General features: G+C 38.2%; 1 long non-coding RNA gene across 1 annotated transcript; it reads right to left on the bottom strand.

The window, feature by feature from the left end:
• Positions 1-257: 257 nt before the first annotated feature.
• On the bottom strand, positions 258-4,526 carry LOC123608142. The gene is made up of 3 exons (XR_006717118.1): positions 4,421-4,526; positions 1,497-1,638; positions 258-648 (listed from the first exon to the last, which is right to left on the bottom strand). It is a non-coding gene; the product is annotated as an uncharacterized LOC123608142 (long non-coding RNA).
• Between the last annotated feature and the right edge of the window lie 4,548 nt (positions 4,527-9,074).

Below are 9,074 nucleotides of genomic sequence, written 5' to 3'. Positions count from 1 at the left end.
GAGCCGTGGCTGCCTTGGGCCCAGAATGGCAGGGTCGGATCCAGTTTCCTCCCTCTTCTGGTGCCCAACTCTTCCCAGCACCCTTCTTCCCCACCTTGCCACAAGTAATTAGGGCCCTGTCTCGGGAAAGGAGCTCCCATAGTCAGCATAATTGAACCAGTGGAGTACTTTCATTTTGCAAAACCAGTAGCCCCACCCCACTACTCCAAAATAACAATAAGCATTAAAAAAAAAAATCATAAAAGAAACGCAACCTATTTTCGAGAGAGTAAGACTTCTTTAATATATTGAGTCATGGAGGAATGGGGGAAGGGAATAAAAAAATCCACCACTTTACAGCAATCAGGTTTTACATTATTCATTGATTTACTGAAGGAAATAGCCAATCAGGAGCCATAGATATGAATGCACATCTCACCGTGCAGTGGCCTTACAGTAAACTATTTGCATCTTTCTAATGGATTAGATATTTATCTAGGGATTCCCATTGTTTGAAAGGCCTGGAAATCTAGTTCCTTAAACATTTAGAAAATACGACTTTGTTCCAGTCTTGAAATTCTTACATGGAAGAACTCTCCTTCGTCTTTTGTATGGCAGGTTATAGTGTTCAAATCCCTAATGTTTTTTAAGAGTCCCTCTTCTTCCAAGCTAAAAATAAAAGAAAAGAAGAAAGAAAAAAATTAATTTCCTAAACCCCTCCAGATTCTGCATATTTTGCATTCCCATTATCATGCATGTCTCCATTTAAATGCAAATTAGCATATTTAACCCTGTGGGTGCTGAAGCCCAGCATACATTGTACTGAGGTTTTTTGGAATCTCTTGGCATTTAAAGGGATCATGGTAATTGTGATACTTTAAAATGAAGCCAAATCTAAACATGATTATATAGATATATGTATATATTAAAACTGTGATTATTTGTTTTCTTGACTGTTTTTCAGAAGAGACTACAAAGAAGCATAAAATGAATAGACAATACAACCAGCCAAAGGTAATTTAAAATTTTACATTTGGTAAAATAAAAATGACGTACAAAGTCCAAATAGAATATCATTTACTGGGTGGTAGGTTTGTAGTGTATTGCATATGTCCCAGTTCATGCAATAGGTACAGTTCCAGAAAAATCTAAGTTTCCATATGTGCAGTTTTTTCCCCTGTATGTAGCCTTTGTATACTATGTATCAAGGATAATGCAAACATAACCTGTAACTGCCTATAAAAAATGAAATTCGGGATACAGAAGACATAATAGGACACTTTTTTTAGAAAGTAAGCCAGACAAGTACCTTGCCTGAACTATACAAATCACTGTAAATTAAATGGCTTTTATGTAGAAAATGGTAGTGTTGACTGTATTAGTGGACTGTGGTTTACACACATAAGAATCTACAAACTCAGTGTTAAAAAGGGATTTCAGTAATAGGCCAATTTTTTATATACCATGCAGTAGTCTGAATAGGATTCAGAGAGGTATTGTAAATATTAGTGGCAAACCTGATTATTTGCATTTATGGAATAGCATGAGTCTGATCCAAATATGTGGAAAATCATAACTTTTCACTTCTGACTTAAGCAGAGATTGTTTATTCCCAAGAAAACCAGGATGTTTCAATTCATGTTTCAGCCATCTGGAGACCTATAAAAAGATGAGAAAACAAGCATGACAATCATGTCCTAATCTACTGGCCATTAATGGGAATTTATTAGAGAATGAGCAAGCAAGCCATTTGAATTCAGTACATCCTTCAATATGCAGATTTCAAAAAGGGTATTCTGTAGCTCAGATAAATAGCTTCCTGAAAAACAGAAATATCTGAAATATAAACATGTAGGTGTTAATAGTTGCTCATAACAATGCATGGCAGGCATTTCTGGGAATCAGCACAATTGTTTCAACTGTTTCAAATCCCAAGTAATAATAGAGTCCTTGAACTGTATATGATAAACCATGGTATGGACGTTGGCAATATTCAAAATAATCAGGTGTTCAGTACTAAGCCTTGCTATATATCTTTTATTTCTCCATACCTTGAAAGAGGATAGAGAGGTAAAATATTTGATTGGCTATATGGCTAATGAGCAGACTGCCCATAATCATTATGTTAGCCATTTTCACTTTTTGGAGCTCTCACAATGAATCTACAGTATGTGTGGCATGCATGGGGGCCAGTCCTGGAGTCAGCTGATATGACTATGTGGCACTGCTTTAGAATATGCTATTTTAAGACAGTATTTTCTGTAGCTTCTAAGTGTAGAAGCACTTCAAATGGTCAGTGTCTTGGCTTTCATGATAGTTACTTGGGTTCTAAAAATGCATTTAATTTTTAAATGTGGAAATGTAGCCACACTAATTTGTGAATTCACACAAATATGGACTGACACACAGAGACATACATGTATCACATCTCTACTTTCACCACCCCCCACCCAGACATATGTAAAGCAAAAAGATATTCTAAAAATATCTGGCATTCCTTAGGGTTTTGACTTAAAGAATTGAATTCATCTGATCATATGCTTGCTTTATGTAGTACATGCCAAATCACTAATGATTCTGCTTCGAGGTCTTGGAAAGCAAAGCCAAAATACTCTCAATCTTCCAAGGCAGCAAAGCTCATTATGGTTTTACATAATGTCAAAGTGGCATGTGCCTCAGTGATGTGTTCAATTCTATCCATTAGTTTATGTTGTGACCTCGTAGTTCAAGAAGGAGCAGTAACTCTATGGGAGTGTGTTTCTCTGAATTACTTTGTAGTTTGCATGTACATTTTATATGTAACCCAATGCAGCCATTTCTGATCATACTTCTTGTACCAAGATTTGATAAGAAAGATACATATACTATTTCCCCAACTTAGACTTTTCTAGATAATAAGAACATGAATGCTCACCAAAAAAAAAAGTAAATAAAAATCTAAGGGAAATTGGCATCCATGTTTCTAAATTGTATCTTTAATTGGTGTAATATTATTGTTTGAACTCTAGATTGGGGCTTAGCAATTTTGGTTTTCTTTACTTGTCAGTCTTTTCTCTGGATTTATATATGTGTGCTCTGTATGTAATTTGGTAAGCATATTCACACTCATGTCTTAACATGAATAAATTTCTGAATTAATGGAAGAGTATATATTAATGCTGAAAGTGTTTTAGTCATTGGGGAAAATAGTCAACCTAAAGAAATGAGAGTATTGTGATAAACTAGTGATGTGTGAAATGAATATGAAGGTTTATAACATTCGGTTGTAGCATATATTTGAAGGAACAGTAACACCACCAAACAGGACTCCTAATTTTGGAAAACAATCAGTAAAGTTCACCCAGGGTGGATATGCACCTTATGTGGGCTGCGCCTTAGATATTCTGTTGTGGGGCATCTGACTCTTAGAACTGTACATATTATAGATGCATTAAACATAGAGTACCCATTACGAAGGAAGAGAAGAAAAGAGCTTTTTTAAGTGACCATATTTACACTTTGAAAAGTCCTAAGAGAGGAAGGAGGCTAATTAATTAATAAAACAATAGTCCCCTCTAGATAGAAGAAAGGTGGGGGTGGGGAAGGGGAAGGAGGGGTGGAGTTATGCTCTTACCACCCAGGTGTTTTCTCTTTTTCATGAGGTAACAATACTTTTTTCATAATTTCATAAGGAATACTAGTGTATTTTGTCCTTCTGTATGAACATTGATGTTTGAAACTATAAACAAAGGCTCAGCATTTTTATTACAGCAGAGTTGTGTACAACAGTAGAAACTAATGCTGCAGTGCTTACCTGTGCCAGATTCTAAGGCACACACCCTATACAGTCATTAAAACAAACAAACCAAACAAACAAACAAACAAAACAGGATGAAGTCGGCCTGCTTAGAGCATTCCGTTTGAACTTACAGAGCAAAATATGCTGCCCTATCGCCATGGTACATAGATACAAAACATGACTGAGCTGTGAAGCCATTAAAAACACACCACCAGAGCAAATTGTCAATGTAATCACACATCGACTCACTGCGTAATACAGATCTGATTCCCAGCCCCAGAAAGCAAGGCCCTGCTTTAAGCAATAGCAAAGTGCCTTCCATCTGTCTGCCCATGCAATCTGCCAGAAGAGAAACGCAGGCAAAGACGTTCCCCAGATCTGAAATGCTTTTATCTGTCCTTAGAGAGAGATTTCTTCCAGTCTTTGGATATTAGAGCGATCTACAGTAGCACCGAAGAGGTAAAAGGCCGCGGGTTGCTTTTCCTGGAGCAGTCGGTAGTGCTAGCTGAAGAGATGTTGATTGAGAAAATAGGGCTTGTAGCGATGCTGCCGCTGCTGCTGCTGCCGCTGCCGCTGCTCGGGCAGGAGGCGTGGGGCAGTTGGCTGATCACTGATGCATATCAATAACCATGTACTTGAGATTTCTCATGACATCATCATTACCTTGGTCTCCCGCGGTCTCGAACCTTTGACCTTGCCGGGCTGGTCCACGTTTTGGCTGTGAAAGCCCCTCCAATGATGGCCCTTTTCTCCTTCTTTCAGACCGGGGGCAGCAGCACACCAGCAAGACGGCATCTTCTCTTCCCCAGCCTAGAAGCCCTGTGAAATCGAGGATCTTCCCCCTAAAACACACACACACAAGATATGTGCAATCCAGCTGCCACCGCTTGGTAAAAAGCTCATGGTGCCTAACCCAAAAGGATCAGGAGCAGATCCCTGAATCAGCTGTCACCTCTTCTATAGAATGGGATGTTTTTTTTCCTTCCTCCTTAACCTGCGCTGGAAATTGCCGTTGGCTTTATACATCTCTATAGAGGGAGGCTAAAGAGTCTTGCGTGAGAATGAAGCAATTTACAATGCAAATAGAGGCCTGTGGAGGGACGGATGCTGCTGCACACTCCTAACCGCCCGCTGCATCTTAATAGCTGGTTTTATTTTCTGATATTAATAGATGAATTGTTGGCTAACGCTGCCGGAGATTACTTGCTGAAAGGAAAAAAAAAAAAGTTCGGAATAAACTTTGAAAGCAACAGATCTCGTTTGGATGTTTTAGCTGCACACACAAACAGAAACCAGGTCATATTCACATACAAGAAGGAATCTTGTGCACGGCAAGTGTCCTGGAGGACTGCTCTTCGGTACTGCCAGAGAGAGCGGGATCTGGAATCTGGCCAGAGGAAGACAGAGGCGTGTGAGGGAAGCGAGTTGTTATCTTTGGTTATCTAGCTGTATGAGTGTATTGGTCTTCATAAAGCTAGATAACCGAAAGTAAAAACTCCTTCAAGATCGCCGGGGAGCGTGTGAGAATGAAAGACTACAACCAAGAGACAGTAAAAACCAGAAAGGTCAGGAATACTTATTGAATCTAACTTTGCTTTTGTTTTTGTTTTTGTTCTTTTTCCTTATGTTAGAGGTGGGATTAGAAGAAATTAAGTGACACACAGATGCCAAAATAGAAAGGTGCCAGCTACTTTGAGAGGTGTTGTTACAGCTGCTGAGGAGAATTGTATAGTGCTAATCAGTAAAGATGCATGTATAGTTTTTAAGGCAAAAGTTTATACGAGGTCCCCCCCCCCCCTTAGAAAGCTGTTGTAGAGACGTCTGGTATCTAGTTTAAGAATGATTTCATAATACTTAGACTTAGGCTATTTACTTCTGAGGTCTCCCTCCCCTGAAAAATTTGAAGACTGTGTTTGGAAACTACATGTACTGGGGTTGTATATCAAATTATATTAAATTAGACTTTCAGAAAAGTTTATAATGGAAGGTTAATAATTTGTAACTACTGAGGACATACAGCTAGCAGAGAAAATGCAAAAAAAAAAAAAAAACACACAGCAAAGGCTGATTTTTTATTCTTCTATTCAAAATACAAGGACAGATGCTTCTCTGTTCCAAGAGGGTTTCCTTGAGGAAGCTACTGAAGCAGAAAGACATGATGGAGACGAGATCGCCTCCCCTCTTGTCAAAGTGTTAAAAAAATGTTCTGTCTTACTCTGCGCCTAGCATTGGAAATGAAAGTGACATTTACGCCACAACCCACGTGTGCGCCTCCTCTCTTTTTGTTTAAGGATGATCAGGTCTATCCAGGAAACAGCTCTGGCATCCCAAACTGAAATAATTAGGACGTATATAGACCTGACAAAAATGGAAAGGGGGTGGGGAATCTGAGGGTCTGTCTTGCCTAATTGATTCCGATAAACGGAATGCAGGAGATGTGAACGGCAGGACGCTCCGATTCCCACGCTCGGGGGCAAGTGGTAAAGCGGGCCGGCAGCCTATGACAGACAGCCCTGTTGGGGGGTGGGGGTATGAAAAAAACATCAAGCGCACACACCATACTCATCTCCATCGCTTAAGAAAGTAGAGGCATTTCCCACCCACAGCCATCTGCAGCCTCCCAAATGGTAGCACCAACTGGTCTGTAGCTGCTGCATACATGCTGTCTGTTTCTGTTAATTCTGTAACCACTGTTTAATTTGGCCATAATTAAGTTCAAGTTTCTTCTTTGGTTAAGATTTTCAATATTTAAGGAAAGCTAGTAGAAAGCAGTTCCAAAAAGTTTCCGCCTGCCCTTCGTGTCAAACTCTCAGTCTGTACTTTTGGCCTTGTGACTGCCTTTTGACTTGTTTGGGGTGGATTATATTTAAAAATGCAACTTTATTTAACAGACATTATTATTGCTTCATCAGGCTGTTTACCCCTTGACATGATCTATGTAGGAACTTGGCCTGATTATGCCAGTAGACACAGTGGAAGTAAAACTATAAAATCATCAGCCTATAGAAAGTTAATTACAATAATAATACGAAAAAATGTTGTTTTGATACAGTTCCAGTGAGATGCATTCTAAACAGCCATTTTTATTTACTCTAAAAATGACTATACTTAGCAGAAACTTTGGGACTTTGGAGGTCCCCACTGTAATCTTTTCATAAAAGTTCTTACATTGTTCCACGTGTCAACAAGCAAACATTTGTATAGGCATTAAACGTAAATACAAACATTGCAATAAGAAAATGCCTAACATGGCCTGTTATCTTCCATGTGGCCTAGATTACTGACAATCCCAAATCCCAAATCTATACAGTTTTTCTTGAAAAGCATTACATTTTTCTTTGTAGCTTCAGCACCTTATAAGACTTCAGACTGGAAAAGCGTGTAAAACTACTGTTAGTTTCAGTTAGAAACTCTGAGACACTTTATTAACGTAAATTCTCATTATGGCTGCTGAACACGTGCCAAAGTTTTACTACAGTAGTGACCGTTGAGAAGACCCTTGTTTATTTACATTTGAAGCACTGTTTGTGCAAACAACCTTTCATTGTTAAGTGCCTGTATTCCTTTCATTTACTTCATGTCCAGGGGTGCTATTTACCTAGAACCATTGTCTACTACAATTAACATTTACATTACAAAGTGTGTGGTTTTCTTTCTCAAGGAGGTTCAATTAAGGCAATAAGATGTTTGCTAGGGAAACCTATTGTTTACTGAAAGCACTCAATGGAGTCAAATTACTGAAGCTTTTGCTTACATCTTGGTCTTTTATGTAAATATGTTAAATATAACATCTAAGGAAAATAAACAATATTATAATTATGTGTTTGCCATTGTCATATCAAACTTGCTTTGTACCATACTAATGTTACATGACTTATCAATCAATAAAAATACATTTCAATGTTATTATTTTCATTTTATTTTTTGCTGTTCCACTATTCTTGATGCAACATGTCCCAATTTTTCTTTTTTCTATTGCACATCAAATTTCTGACATTTTGTTTTATTTGTGTGTGTTGAAGAGAGGTACTGTATCTGAGCATGGGTCTGAAGGATGTCCAAGGTAATCTCTACAATGACCTTATAATAAGGTGATATTTCTTTGAAATCTGAAATATTCCAAAGGCATGTACATATAAGTCAAAGGAAGTGTAAATATCAGTTAAGTAGTTCTTTGAAAGCTAGTTTTAACATTGGCAGAAACCGGATCAAGTTTATTTAGCATACCACTGCATTGTAAAACAGTTGGAGTGAAGTTGCAGGTTGCGTGAGTATGCATGTTAACTAGTGGGAACCAAGCTCAGTCTTTGTGAAAGGGGAGCAGCAGATTGCTGTGCAAGGCCAATGTTAAAAAGGCAGCTGAATTTAACACCATCTGGAAGAAAAGATCCCTTCACGACTTTCTCACACCGTCAGACAAAACTAGTGTCTCTTGTTCCGAGCCCTTGTCTATGCAACCATACAATACCGAGTCATTATACTTTTGCTGAGAGAAAATTTGAGAACACAATATGGGTAACCAGTGAATGACCAAGTTTCATTGTGCCCGCTTAAGTCGATTGAAATCTACGTCTAGAGCTATGAATGGTAGTATTGTTTTCCTCACCAGGGCTGTACTAAATGTCAGCACAGTGTAAAGAAAAACTTGAAGTCTGCAAATAACTTACCAGATCTCAATTATAATATTTTCCCACACTAGAACTAATATCATTGCGAGGGGCTACATTGCAGAAAATACAAAAAGAAACGAAAAGAAATAGAGAGTTCATTTAGAAGTTATTTTATCCAGACAAACATTTTAATTTTCTGATGGGAACTTCAATTCAGGCTGCAGGCTGGGTGGAGAAGCGGAATTCCTTACTGGGAAGTTCAAGTTACAAAAATGCTTCTTGTGCAATTAAAATAGAATAAAACAACTACTCCCACCTGAAACCCTCCCTTCCTAGATATAAGGAGCCTTTACTCGGGTTTTATTGGCTTTAGCTCTGCTTAGAATTATTACTGTGAATCTAACCTAAATTTTGCTTTAAGTTTTGGCAGACACTGCTCTTTCAGAGTTTGCCACTATGATTGACATTGCAAAAGAACATCATAGATGTAAATTTCCAAAAATACAAAACACTCTGGCACCTCCCTAGGTAGATTCTGGTACCCTCAGGAATACACCTCCCTTTGTGTTACACCTCCTCCCCATTTTCTAACTTTTCTTTTCTCATGATGTGTGTGAATCAGTTATTATACTTAGATTTAACATTCACATAATCTATTTAACTGTAAACAGTCAGAAAAAGAAGCAAAACAGTTCAAAAAGAGTAAA

The sequence above is a fragment of the Leopardus geoffroyi genome, chromosome A1, assembly GCF_018350155.1.
Source record: "Leopardus geoffroyi isolate Oge1 chromosome A1, O.geoffroyi_Oge1_pat1.0, whole genome shotgun sequence".
NCBI classification, from domain to species: domain Eukaryota; kingdom Metazoa; phylum Chordata; class Mammalia; order Carnivora; family Felidae; genus Leopardus; species Leopardus geoffroyi.
The sequence above is the reverse complement of the archived record's forward strand: the minus strand, read 5'-3'. Positions and strand labels throughout refer to the sequence as shown.